Genomic DNA, 12,333 nt, shown 5'->3' with positions numbered 1-12,333 from the left:
TCTCTCGAAGAAGTTTAATTGCTTCTCAAAAATTTGCTATCCAGGCCTTCAGCCGTCAAATTGTTTTTTGAGTTATTACTATTGGGGCCTTCAATTGACAAATAATTTGAATTTGTCGTCAATAAGGCCTTCAGCCGTGGGTGCAAGTTGATTAAGAATTTTTTTAATTAGACATTGTGTCTTAACAGTCAAATCTGATAATTTTTCCTTATTGTCAACTTTATTTGCGGTTGTTTCCAAATAAAGTATATGTGATTTTTAAAAAAAAACTGAGCAACCGACGGTAAGTGATTACGGCCCCGTGCACACAGAATCCTGCTGTCCCTAAGTACCAGGTTCCAGCTTCTCTAACATGAAGAGACTAACGCCAAAAGTACAAATGATTGAATTATCGCATGGGACAGAATCTGAAACCAACATTAGGTTTCGGCCCAGTTTCTGTTCATGTTGACTTCTGCTTTAGAGTTATAACGAAATTCATCATTCACAGCTAAACAGAACGTGAAAAAATCCCTCTAACATAATCAGTAATTTGGATGGCACTTTACTAAAATCTTCGGTGATAAACTGTACTGTGCGTCGAAATGACTTTATGTGAGGTCGGCCCTGTATTTTACAACCTGACAGTAATTCTCGCGTATGTCGAATAACGTGACTATATTACTCAAATGAAGGTCCGCGCAGCGAGTTATTGCTGTGGCCCTCCTGTGTGTTCGCTACAAAATTACCTGGATCACAGGTTGTGAAGGTGCTCCACGAAAATCTGTATTTCTTTACTAACACTTACGTTGCTGGTCTCGTAGTATCAGCCATTCCCCGTAGAGTGGCTAAAATACATTATTTTTAAAAGTTGTAATTCGTGTGTACAAATATGTTTTAGGAGTTTCAAAACATTTTCAGGTTCATTAGACTTTATACTTTAAATACACATATTTGGTTTTGCTAGTAGTAAATCCCGAATACGTAGATGAAACCTCGATTCAACAGTAATAATTACTTGGAAAAAATTGAAAATGAATTCTAGTGTTGAAATATGTAATCAAACAGCCGGTAATTCTGCTGATATTGATTTCGTAAAAAGTAAAGTTTTACAACCGGAAATGTCACAATTAAGAAAATGTTCCCAGTAATTAAACTGTGGTCTATTCACACTCTGGTTCGCCACTGAATAGCGGACATTCAAAGACGCTAGAATCCCCCTTGAAAATGTCACAGATGGCGACGAAACGTTGGGCTTTAATGTGAAACACGTACGACAACGACATAATTGTCCAGAACATTTTATTAATTGTATGTTCCTTTTACAGCCAATTTACTTCTAAATAAACACTCTAAACACAAGACTAAAGCTAAATTTTGCATTCATAGTGGACTACAGCGTGATCTACTAGATCCACAGTCAGCAAGCAAGAACGATTCTCATGACGTAAAGAAGAACGATTCTCATGACGTAAAGAAACAAAGTTTATTTCGTACCATTAAACACAAATCTCCTTTTACAACAATAACAAATAATTTCTGTCTAAATTCCCGGCCAGCAAAAGAACACTTGACAGAAGGCCAGTTCTAATAGAACAACGGTTAACACTCCACTAACTAGCCTGCCGGAAGATCGGTATTGAAAAGTACTTATGCCAGCTTGAATTAGGCTGTCAACGTCATACAGAAGATAAACAGGTATGTCAATTATATTTCCTCGAGTTAGTCATCAATCACTGATAGCCAACGTCCACGACCGGTGAGAGGCCTTACAACCGAAGTCACCAACCACCATAATTTACAAATCCAGTCTGTTGACAACGTGTCGTAGGCCACACGTCGACCAGTACCAGTCCGGAGCGTATTGGTGGTTCCGGGAGGAGGAGTCGGCAGCGTAGCGGAGGTGGACTGCGACGCACCGAAGTAACGTCCTGATTGGTGAAGAGCGGCTGCTCTCGACACCTGCCACAGTGGCTTGCTCAGCGGAGACAGCCTTCTGCGGTCTGTACGTGGCTTTAGGTGACCCACCCGAGGCAGAATACTCTGCACATCATTTCCGTTTCCGTGCCTGTGCGCAATAAATTAGTCCGTGCACTTCGCGAACTCTAGTGCCGTGTCCAGCGCCCCGTGGCGGCTGCCGGTATGACCTGCACTCTGCTTGACGGGTGACAGGCTTGCCCCTGCTGGGTATGGGACCCGCCTCACACATGTGATATGAAGGTAGCCCGCACCAATTAGGAACATGGCCAAAACACACTGAACACAAGAAGGTTTGCCTCACTTTGGATCCCAAAATTCTGGAATCTGTACAGAAAATTGTAATAGAGATCCTTTTTATTGTTCATAAAAACTGCAAGTAGCATGTTGTATCACAATACAGCGAGACCTTCAGAGGTTGTGGTCCAGGCTGCTGTACACACTGGTACCTCTAACACCCAGTAGCACGGCCTCCTGCATTAATGCATGAATGTGTTCGTCGTGGCATACTATCCCCAAGTTCATCAACGCACTGTTTGTCCAGATTGTCCCACTCCTCGACAGCGATTCGGCATAGATCACTCAGAGTGGCTGGTGGGTCAGGTCTTCCATAAAGAGCTATTTTCAATCTATCAGAGACGTGTTCGATAGGGTTCATGTCTCGAGAACATGTTGCCCACTCTGGTCGAGAGATGTCGTTAACTGAAGAAAGTCATTCACAAAATGTGCACGATATGGGCGCGAATTGTCGTCCATGAAGACGAATGCCTCGCCAATATGCTGCCGATATGGTTGCAATATCAGTCGGAGGATGGCATTCACGTATCGTACAGCCATTATGGCGCGTCGGCCCCACATAATGCCACCCCAAAACATGAGGAAACTTCCATCTTGCTGCACTCGCTGGACAGTGTGTCTAACGCGATCAGCCTGACCTGGTTGCCTTCAGACACTTCTCCGACGATTGTCTGGTTGAAGACATATGCAACGCACACCAGTGAAGAGAATGTGATGCCATCCTGAGCAGTCTAGTCGGCATCTTGTTGGGCCTATCTCTACCGCGCTACATGATTTCGTGGTTGCAAATAAAAGTTTTGTATCAACCCATTTCCCAGAACTCAAGACAGACGTCGATTGTGGTCATTGTATCGCAGACTCAGCCCTTTGACTATTCAGAGATGTCATTAAACCCGTCAAAAGGTGTAAACAACCACGCATGAGCAGCGACTATTAGACGGAGGGTGTCAGAAAGCCGATCAGCTCCAGTCATTTCACCAGTAAGGAGCTACACGGTTCGTGTTGTCTGTAGTTCATCCATGCTTGTACTGTCAATACCGTGGTTCGATTGCGTCCGGACTGTGCCAGGGAAGGCTCTCAACCAGGGAAGTGTCCAGACGACTCGGAGTGAAGCAAAGCGATGTTGTTCGGACATGGGGGAGATACAGAGAGACAGGAATTGTCGATGACATGCCTCGCTCTGGCTGCCCAATGGCTACTACTGCAGTGGATTTTCGCTACCTACGGATTATGACTCCGAGGAACCCTGACAGCAACGTTACCATGTTGAGTCATGCCTTTTGTGCAACCAGAGACGTCGTGTTATGACTCAAACTGTGCGGAATAGGCTGCATGATGCGCAGCTTCACTCCCAACGTCCATGGCGAGGTCCACCTCTGCAGCCACGACACCGCCCGCATCTCGTGGTCGTGCGGTAGCGTTCTCGCTTCCCACGCCCGGGTTCCCGGGTTCGATTCCCGGCGGGGTCAGGGATTTTCTCTGCCTCGTGATGGCTGGGTGTTGTATGATGTCCTTAGGTTAGTTAGGTTTAAGTAGTTCTAAGTTCTAGGGGACTGATGACCATAGATGTTAAGTCCCATAGTGCTCAGAGCCATTTGAACCATTTGAACCACGACACCATGAAGCGCGGTACAGATTGGCCCAACAACATGCCGACTAGACTGCTCAGAATGGCGTCACGTTCTCTTCACCGGTGAGTGTCGCATATGTCTTCAACCATACAATCGTCGGAGAAGTGTTTGGAGGCAACCCGGTCAGGCGGAACGCCTTAACACACTTTCCAGCGTGTACAGCAAGGTGGAGGTCCCGTGCTGTTTTGCGGTGGCATTATGTGGGGCCGACGTACGCCGCTGGTGATCATGGAAGGCGCCATAAGGGCTGTACGATACGTGAATGCCATCCTCCGATTGATATTGCAACCATATCAGCAGCATTTTGGCGAGGCATTCGTCTTCATGGACGACAATTCATACTCTATCGTGCACATCTTGTGAGTGGCTTTCTTCAGATAACGACAGCATGTTCTCCAGACATAAACAGCATCGAACATGCCTGGGATAGACTGAAAATGGCCGTTTATGGACGACGTGACCCACCAACCACTCTGAGGGATGTACGTCGAATCGCCGTTGAGGAGTGGAACAATCTATGAGAAACTCAGAGAAATGAGTAATACAATAAAAATGTACAATATCATCTGAAATTGCCGTTAGACGTATTCGTAATATATATATATATATATATATATATATATATATATATATATATATATATATATATATATATATATAGACGTAGCGTGCCAGGCTGAAGAAAACAAACAAGAGCACTATATTATTTCAACTTGGCTGCAGATGGCGTTGATCTCAAAGATCGAAAGAAAACAGGACATAGCTTTTATAATATACATTACGTCATAAATATCCCTCACCACATAACTTTTTTTTTTTTAAATAAGTGCCGTATCGTCAACGAAAAAATGAAAAATAGAATACCTTATGAGCCAAAATCTGTCATGGAAGATACACAAATATCGTACAGCACACTAGCCATAATGTCCAAATATTCCACCAAGAGGAGAGAGAATAATGTCAAGGCCATCATTATAAAAGAAGGCACTGCAGTTTTTAATTACTATTTTCTAAACCATAACTTACATCTTATTGTCTAATGCTTTCTCCGTTATATCACATTATCTATGTGTAACAGTTTAGTATATGATATCAAGGAAAAATATATAAACTTATAAGTGTTAATATCGATACTCAGAGATCTGCCGAAAGATCGGATTTATTGTCGCTTCACAGTTACTTAAATATTTCAAATCACCATAACGGTATGTAATGTTGTAATAATGGGTTCATCTACTGGTTCAAAAATGTTCAAATGTGTGTGAAATTTTATGGGACTTAACTGCTAAGGTCATCAGTCCCTAAGCTTACACACTACTTAACCTAAATTATCCTTAGGACAAACACACACACACACACACACCCATGCCCGAGGGAGGACTCGAACCTCTGCCGGGAAAAGCTGCATAGTCCATGACTGCTCAAAGGCTTCTATTCCCGTCTTGTCTAAACTATTTATCGCCTATATTTCACTTCCAAACATGGCTACACTCCATACAAATACTTTCAGAAAAAGACTTCCTGACACTTAAATCTATACTCGATGTCAACACATTTTTCTTCTTCAGAAACGCTTTCCTTGCCATAGCCAGTCTGCATTTTATATCCTCTCTACTTCGTCCATCATCACTTATTTTGCTCCCCAAATAGCAAAACTCATCTTCTACTTTAAATGTCTCATTTCCTAATGTAATTCCCTCAGCATCACCTGATTTAATTCGACTACATTCCATTATCCTTGTTTTGCTTTTGTTGCTGTTCTTTTTATATCCTTCCTTCAAGACACTGTCCATTCCGTTCAACTCCTCTTTTATGTTTTTTTCGTCTCTGACAAAATTACAATGTCATCAGTAAACCTCAAAGTTTTTATTTCTTCTCCATGGATTTTAATTCCTACTCCCAATTTTTCTTTTGATTCCTTTACTGCTTCCTCAATATACTGATCGAATAACGTCGGGGATAGGCTACAACACTGTCTGACTCCCTTCCCAACCACCGTTTCCCGTTCGTGCCCTTCGACTCATAGCTGAAATCTGGTTTCTGTACAAATTGTAAATAGCTTTTCGCTGCCTGTATTTTACCCCTGCCACCTTCAGAATGTCTTATATTCATGAAATATACGTTAGTTTGAGAGGCACCCACATGCTTTGCTCATACTGTGCATCAAGCAGTCAGGCCTGCAAGATGAGTGGTCTGCCAAACGAGTGGATTTATTCCTATTTCTCGAGTAACATCAATGACTGATTATGAGCTCTAGTACCCACAATTAACCTATAAATTATTCTCCTGTTTGAATATTACGCAACGGAAACGGATAACGCAGACCTGACTATCAGGAATTTACACAACTCTGATTGTTCACTACGCTCAGGCAATACCACATTTTCTTTCTTACCCAATGGCTTTGATCAACACGTGGCATCGCACTGAATGTGAATGGCGCACACATTATAAATTCTGGATATCATGACTAACACTATTCGAAGAACAAGGCCACCAATCTTCTTCTTTTCACTATCTTTTTTATTCCGATAAATTCTATTATGATTCAAAGATAACCTAAACACACCATTACATTTTATACAACAATTACACATGAGAAACTCCGTCCAGTTGGCATGGCTTTGTATTGGCGATTCTCTATCTTATGGTCTCGTAACTATCTGACGCTACAGTGCACTTTCTGGATAGGATGGTGGATCTTTTGCTATATCTCACAATTCGACTCTCACACCCATCATCACGAAAATTTACTCCAGACCGAGCGGCAAAAAAGGAAAATGCATAACCCACTGCCCCTGAACCTATCTTGCTACTCTCCCATGGAAACGACACATACCTAAATTACATGAAATACATCACACTGGCAACATAGAATACATCACAAAGAATAGTCACAACGTTAGAATCACTTCACTTTCAGCTTTCCCACTTCAATTAGTATTAATCCCAGTTTCACTCGACACTGCCCCACTTCGTAACTCTTCTTTTCTACTACGAACTCTGGAGGCTATATTTACGTCTTCCTGTGTAATGCAAGTCAAGTGGCGTTGCTGGTTAGCAGCTGACTCACCTTGCTTCTCTCTCAGAGTATTAGAGTTTGAATCTAGCGTCACACGGACACATAACACGCAAAGTAATATTAAGATCATATTCGTCACATAAGCGAATCCTCAACCGATACCTTGGACGAGTACTTCTCTTTATCCTTTGTCTCATACACAGATTGAGACTCATACAGTACTCACCACGTGGAAGTGCTCGTCTCTAATTTCAAGTCCTGCACACGCCATTTCTTAAATATTTCCAACATATAGTACCCACGCCCGTAATTCAGCTTAACTTTAGCACTCGGAAGTATTTCAACTTAGTACTAGCACTCGCAGATATTCCAACTTAGTACTAGCACTCGCAGGTATTTCAACTTACTGCTACACGTGGTTTCATTGTGACCATTGGTCAGTTCCGAAGATTACTACGATCCCTTTAATATTACCTGCCTGCCATTTAATTCTCCCCCCAAAAGTTCCTGAAATAGAGAAATAATTATTCCAAACTACTCTTAAGTATTTCTCATGCGTACCATTCTCTCCAGTCTTTTCTCTTTACGGAGCACACTTAAGACAGGTCATACCAACACAAGATCCAGCGCCAGAGTGCTGAAACATGGCCATTTTTCAGGTCATCTCGCACCTCCGCCGAGGTGGGGGAGCACCATGCTACCATATTGGTCAGCCACATTTCAGGCTCTCAAAACTCAGGTAAATTTCATCTCTTTGGTTCCACCAAAGGTGACCAAAGGACCATCTCAAAGATGATCACATATTGCACATTCACTATCTGCTGTTAGCAGACGACCATACATTTATTCATTTCACAGATATCACCAAATTGGATATGGGGATTTATTTTGTGGGAGTGCACATGTGATCAATTAAATAAATAAATTGCCGTCTTTCCTTCACTGGTATCAGGCTTCGGTGTATTAAGTGAAATTGAGTTATTTTTACAAACAATATATGTTGTTCTGACAAGAATAACGAAGAATGTTGTAACCTATTTTCAATGTCGGTCAGTACTGTACCCTCTCACCACCGGCTACCCATGCAGAAAAAAATGGCATGGTACTATCCTTGCGATGCGAGGGTAGTTCCGAACATTTTTTTAAGAAAACTATTCGAACGAACGTAGCAAGTCATCATAATAACCAGGAGGAGACCTTAGCCCCTGGTGACCTTAAATAGACGACCAAATGCTGTTAATTTACCAAATTATTGACACAGTTATTGCATTATTGTATTCTCCACAATACGGAGTAACGTACATATACAAACTTACATCAATCCAAATGACAAATAAAACATTACATCACACAAATAAAAGTAATAGTGAGATAAACATTTGCTTAGTTACTGGGATCTCCGTTATTTTTAGAAATAATCCAAACTTCACTAATTCTATAGCAAATAAAAAAAATCTAATTGTACTCATGAAATTTTAAATAGCTCACCGTCAAAACACTGAGCAAGTTATCTGACATTCATAAATTGCAGGGTAGTAATCTTTACAAAGCAATGTCTAAATACAAAACAAAATCAACAAAAGAAAAAAAAATTCTGTACACTAGTTACATGTAGAATGTGTGGCTCCATACCATTACCCTAAAATGTACGTCAAACCTTCAGAGAAATTAAACTGAGAAAAAAAACAATGAAATGTACCACAAGTTACATACTGGTTACGTAATATAGTCCATCTAAGACATCATGTCACATCTCATTAACTATCATCACTTAAGCAATTGCCACCACTACTCGACTGTGAGTTTAACCTTATCCTTGTCCACCAGTACAAATACCTGCTGCTGAGCGAGTCAGTCCATCAACGTCGATCAATACACGCAGTAAATAGTTAGCAATAAGTGCTTGAATCCACCAGTAACTCTCGTATTTTACTCTACTGCTAATTTCTCTGTTGTTACATATTTAGACGACAAGAACTTGCATTTCGACTAGCCTCCATTACACTTCAATGAGAAATATCACCAGTGTGATAATGCAAATAAGTGGCTTCAGTCAACACACCAACAAGATTATTACTGTCCACGACATCAAAATACATCAGTTAATTCCTATATTTGTTGAGCAATGCAAACTCTTGTCCCCTGTGACAACCTTACTGACCAATGCAACAAGAGCCATTACGTTAGTATTGCGACACTGGCTAATAATTAAAGCATCCTTGTACCAAATATTCTAATAAACATGCTACGTGAACTTGATAACCCAGAACAAACAAAAAACAAACACACTAATTATTCTAAACACATATGTTAATGAAATACAATTACACTTGCAGTCCCTTCAGGAATAAAACATATAAAAAAATTTACACAATTACAAATACATTATTCCCTACCTTGCGAGTCACATGGAATCACTTCATTCTGTGATTTTCTTGGGGTCAAATAGTTCCTGACAGTTTTCCTAGAAACACTGTCTCGGTGTCAAAGCCCTCCCACGGTCCCCGGACGAGACTGTTCTATGATACTGATAATATGGCAATTGGTAACATAGGAATTGTGTGCACCTTGTATGAAAAAATTATTGGAAAATTAGAAAACACGTAATCTATCTTAGAGGATTATTACTTCGTTAATTCTATGGGCGATGGGATTATCTCGCCAGTTTCGTTTTCACTTGTGGGTGCTGCCGTCCCTGTTTTTAATTTGCCTTCATTTCTGTCTTTATTTATTTCTCCCTTTTTAGTTTCTAAACTCATCACTTGCTTCACACCTGCAGAGAGAGGTGTATTTCTGAGTCGTGTGTCGTCGCCCCCGAGGCATAGCAGCGTATGCCTCCGCTTTTATTTTCGGTTTATGGTAATGAGTCTTGCTACTAACAGCACCCTGCTTTACGTGCTGCGTCGACACTAGAGGATGGCGGCATTTCTGGAGAGGAAAAGGAAGGGCTATAGGGGAGGTAGGAGGTAAAAAAAAGTGTAGTATCTGTTCTTATCAGCTTAATATCTGATACGCCCTGCATCGCAGAACCAGAATATTAAACTCATGTTTGGCTCATCACGGAGTGCTAGGGGCTTGCTCCACCTCTGTCGCGGGTTGGCCCGGCATTGCAGTACCGCCGGGATCGGCCCACCTAAACTTAATTAAAACACAGCCTGAAATGGGTTGGTATTCTGCAGTGATCAGATTTTCCGCTGGTAGCAAAACTTGGCGTAGTTGTCGATGTGCCCAGTAGTTAGCTGCTTACACACCACGATTTCCTTTAATTAATTTAAGATTATCGTAAGTGTATATATATATATACTTATGATAATCTTAAATATATATAATCTAATATATATATATATATATATATATATATATATATATATACACTTACGATAATCTTAAATTATTGTATCGCTGCTCGTTTAGTTTTTATTGCCGTTCCAAATATACCGGTCATTTTTGAAACACCCTGTATATATATATATATATATATATATATATATATATATATATATATATATAAGATTATCATAAGTATATATATATATATATATATATATATATATATATATATATATATAATCATAAGTATATATATATTTAAGATTATCATAAGTATATGTATATATATATAATCATAAGTATATATATATATATATATATATATATATATATATATACAGGGTGTTTCAAAAATGACCGGTATATTTGGAACGGCAATAAAAACTAAACGAGCAGCGATGCAATTACACCGTTTGTTGCAATATGCTTGGGACAACAGTACATTTTCAGGCGGACAAACTTTCGAAATTACAGTAGTTACAATTTTCAACAACAGAAGGCGCTGCAAGTGATGTGAAAGATATAGAAGACAACGTAGTCAGTGGGTGCGCCATTCTGTACGTCGTCTTTCTGCTGTAAGCGTGTGCTGTTCACAATGTGCAAGTGTGCTGTAGACAACATGGTTTATTCCTTAGAACTGAGGATTTTTCTGGTGTTGGAATTCCACCGCCTAGAACACAGTGATGTTGCAACAAGACGAAGTTTTCAACGGAGGTTTAATGTAACCAAAGGACCGAAAAGCGATACAATAAAGGATCTGTTTGAAAAATTTCAACTGACTGGGAACGTGACGGATGAATGTGCTGGAAAGGTAGGGCGACCGCGTACGGCAACTACAGAGGGCAACGCGCAGCTAGTGCAGCAGGTGATCCAACAGCGGCCTCGGGTTTCCGTTCGCCGTGTTGCAGCTGCGGTCCAAATGACGCCAACGTCCACGTATTGTCTCATGCGCCAGAGTTTACACCTCTATCCACACAAAATTCAAACGCGGCAACCCCTCAGCACCGCTACCATTGCTGCACAAGAGACATTCGCTAACGATATAGTGCACAGGATTGATGACGGCGATATGCATGTGGGCAGCATTTGGTTTACTGACGAAGCTTATTTTTACCTGGACGGCTTCGTCAATAAACAGAACTGGCGCATATGGGGAACCGAAAAGCCCCATGTTGCAGTCCCATCGTCCCTGCATCCTCAAAAAGTACTGGTCTGGGCCGCCATTTCTTCCAAAGGAATCATTGGCCCATTTTTCAGATCCGAAACGATTAATTTTAATTTCCTGAATGAATATTTCGATGATCGTGTGATTGCTTTGGGCTATCCGAACCATACAGGAGGCGGCGTGGATTGGCCTCCCTATTCGCCAGACATGAACCCCTGTGACTTCTTTCTGTGGGGACACTTGAAAGACCAGGTGTACCGCCAGAATCCAGAAACAATTGAACAGCTGAAGCAGTACATCTCATCTGCATGTGAAGCCATTCCGCCAGACACGTTGTCAAAGGTTTCGGGTAATTTCATTCAGAGACTACGCCATATTATTGCTACGCATGGTGGATACGTGGAAAATATCGTACTATAGAGTTTTCCAGACCGCAGCGCCATCTGTTGTTGAAAATTGTAACTACTGTAATTTCGAAAGTTTGTCTGCCTGAAAATGTTCTGTTGTCCCAAGCATATTGCAACAAACAGTGTATTTCTATCGCTGCTCGTTTAGTTTTTATTGCCGTTTCAAATATACCGGTCATTTTTGAAACACCCTGTATATATATATATATATATATATATATATATATATATATATATATATCGTTTAGCCTGACCGCTCTTGCAGCGGTTTAAAAAAAAATAAAAAAACGTCTTTAGGTCGGCATTTTTAACACGCACTGAACAGTAAACTGTATCTCACATTAAACACAAATGTCATAGACACTCTCAGAGTACCATACACACGAATCTGGTCGTCCATAAATGGCCCTACAACTACTATTACCCACGGTGCTGTCCTTTCAGTTCATGGTGTAATTAAAAGTCGTAAGTTCCAACAAACAGCACTTCTTCCTGCACCAATTAAAGAAATGTCTCCTACTACAA

The 12,333-nt window shown here is 40.8% G+C and overlaps 1 pseudogene; it reads left to right on the top strand.

Annotated features, from left to right (window-relative positions):
- Positions 1–9,830: 9,830 nt before the first annotated feature.
- LOC124551475 lies at positions 9,831–10,044 on the top strand (annotated as a pseudogene).
- Positions 10,045–12,333: the final 2,289 nt, after the last annotated feature.

This window comes from Schistocerca americana, chromosome 9 (genome assembly GCF_021461395.2).
Source record: "Schistocerca americana isolate TAMUIC-IGC-003095 chromosome 9, iqSchAmer2.1, whole genome shotgun sequence".
Taxonomy (NCBI): domain Eukaryota; kingdom Metazoa; phylum Arthropoda; class Insecta; order Orthoptera; family Acrididae; genus Schistocerca; species Schistocerca americana.
Note: the sequence above shows the minus strand (reverse complement) of the source record. Positions and strands in the feature narration are given on the sequence as shown.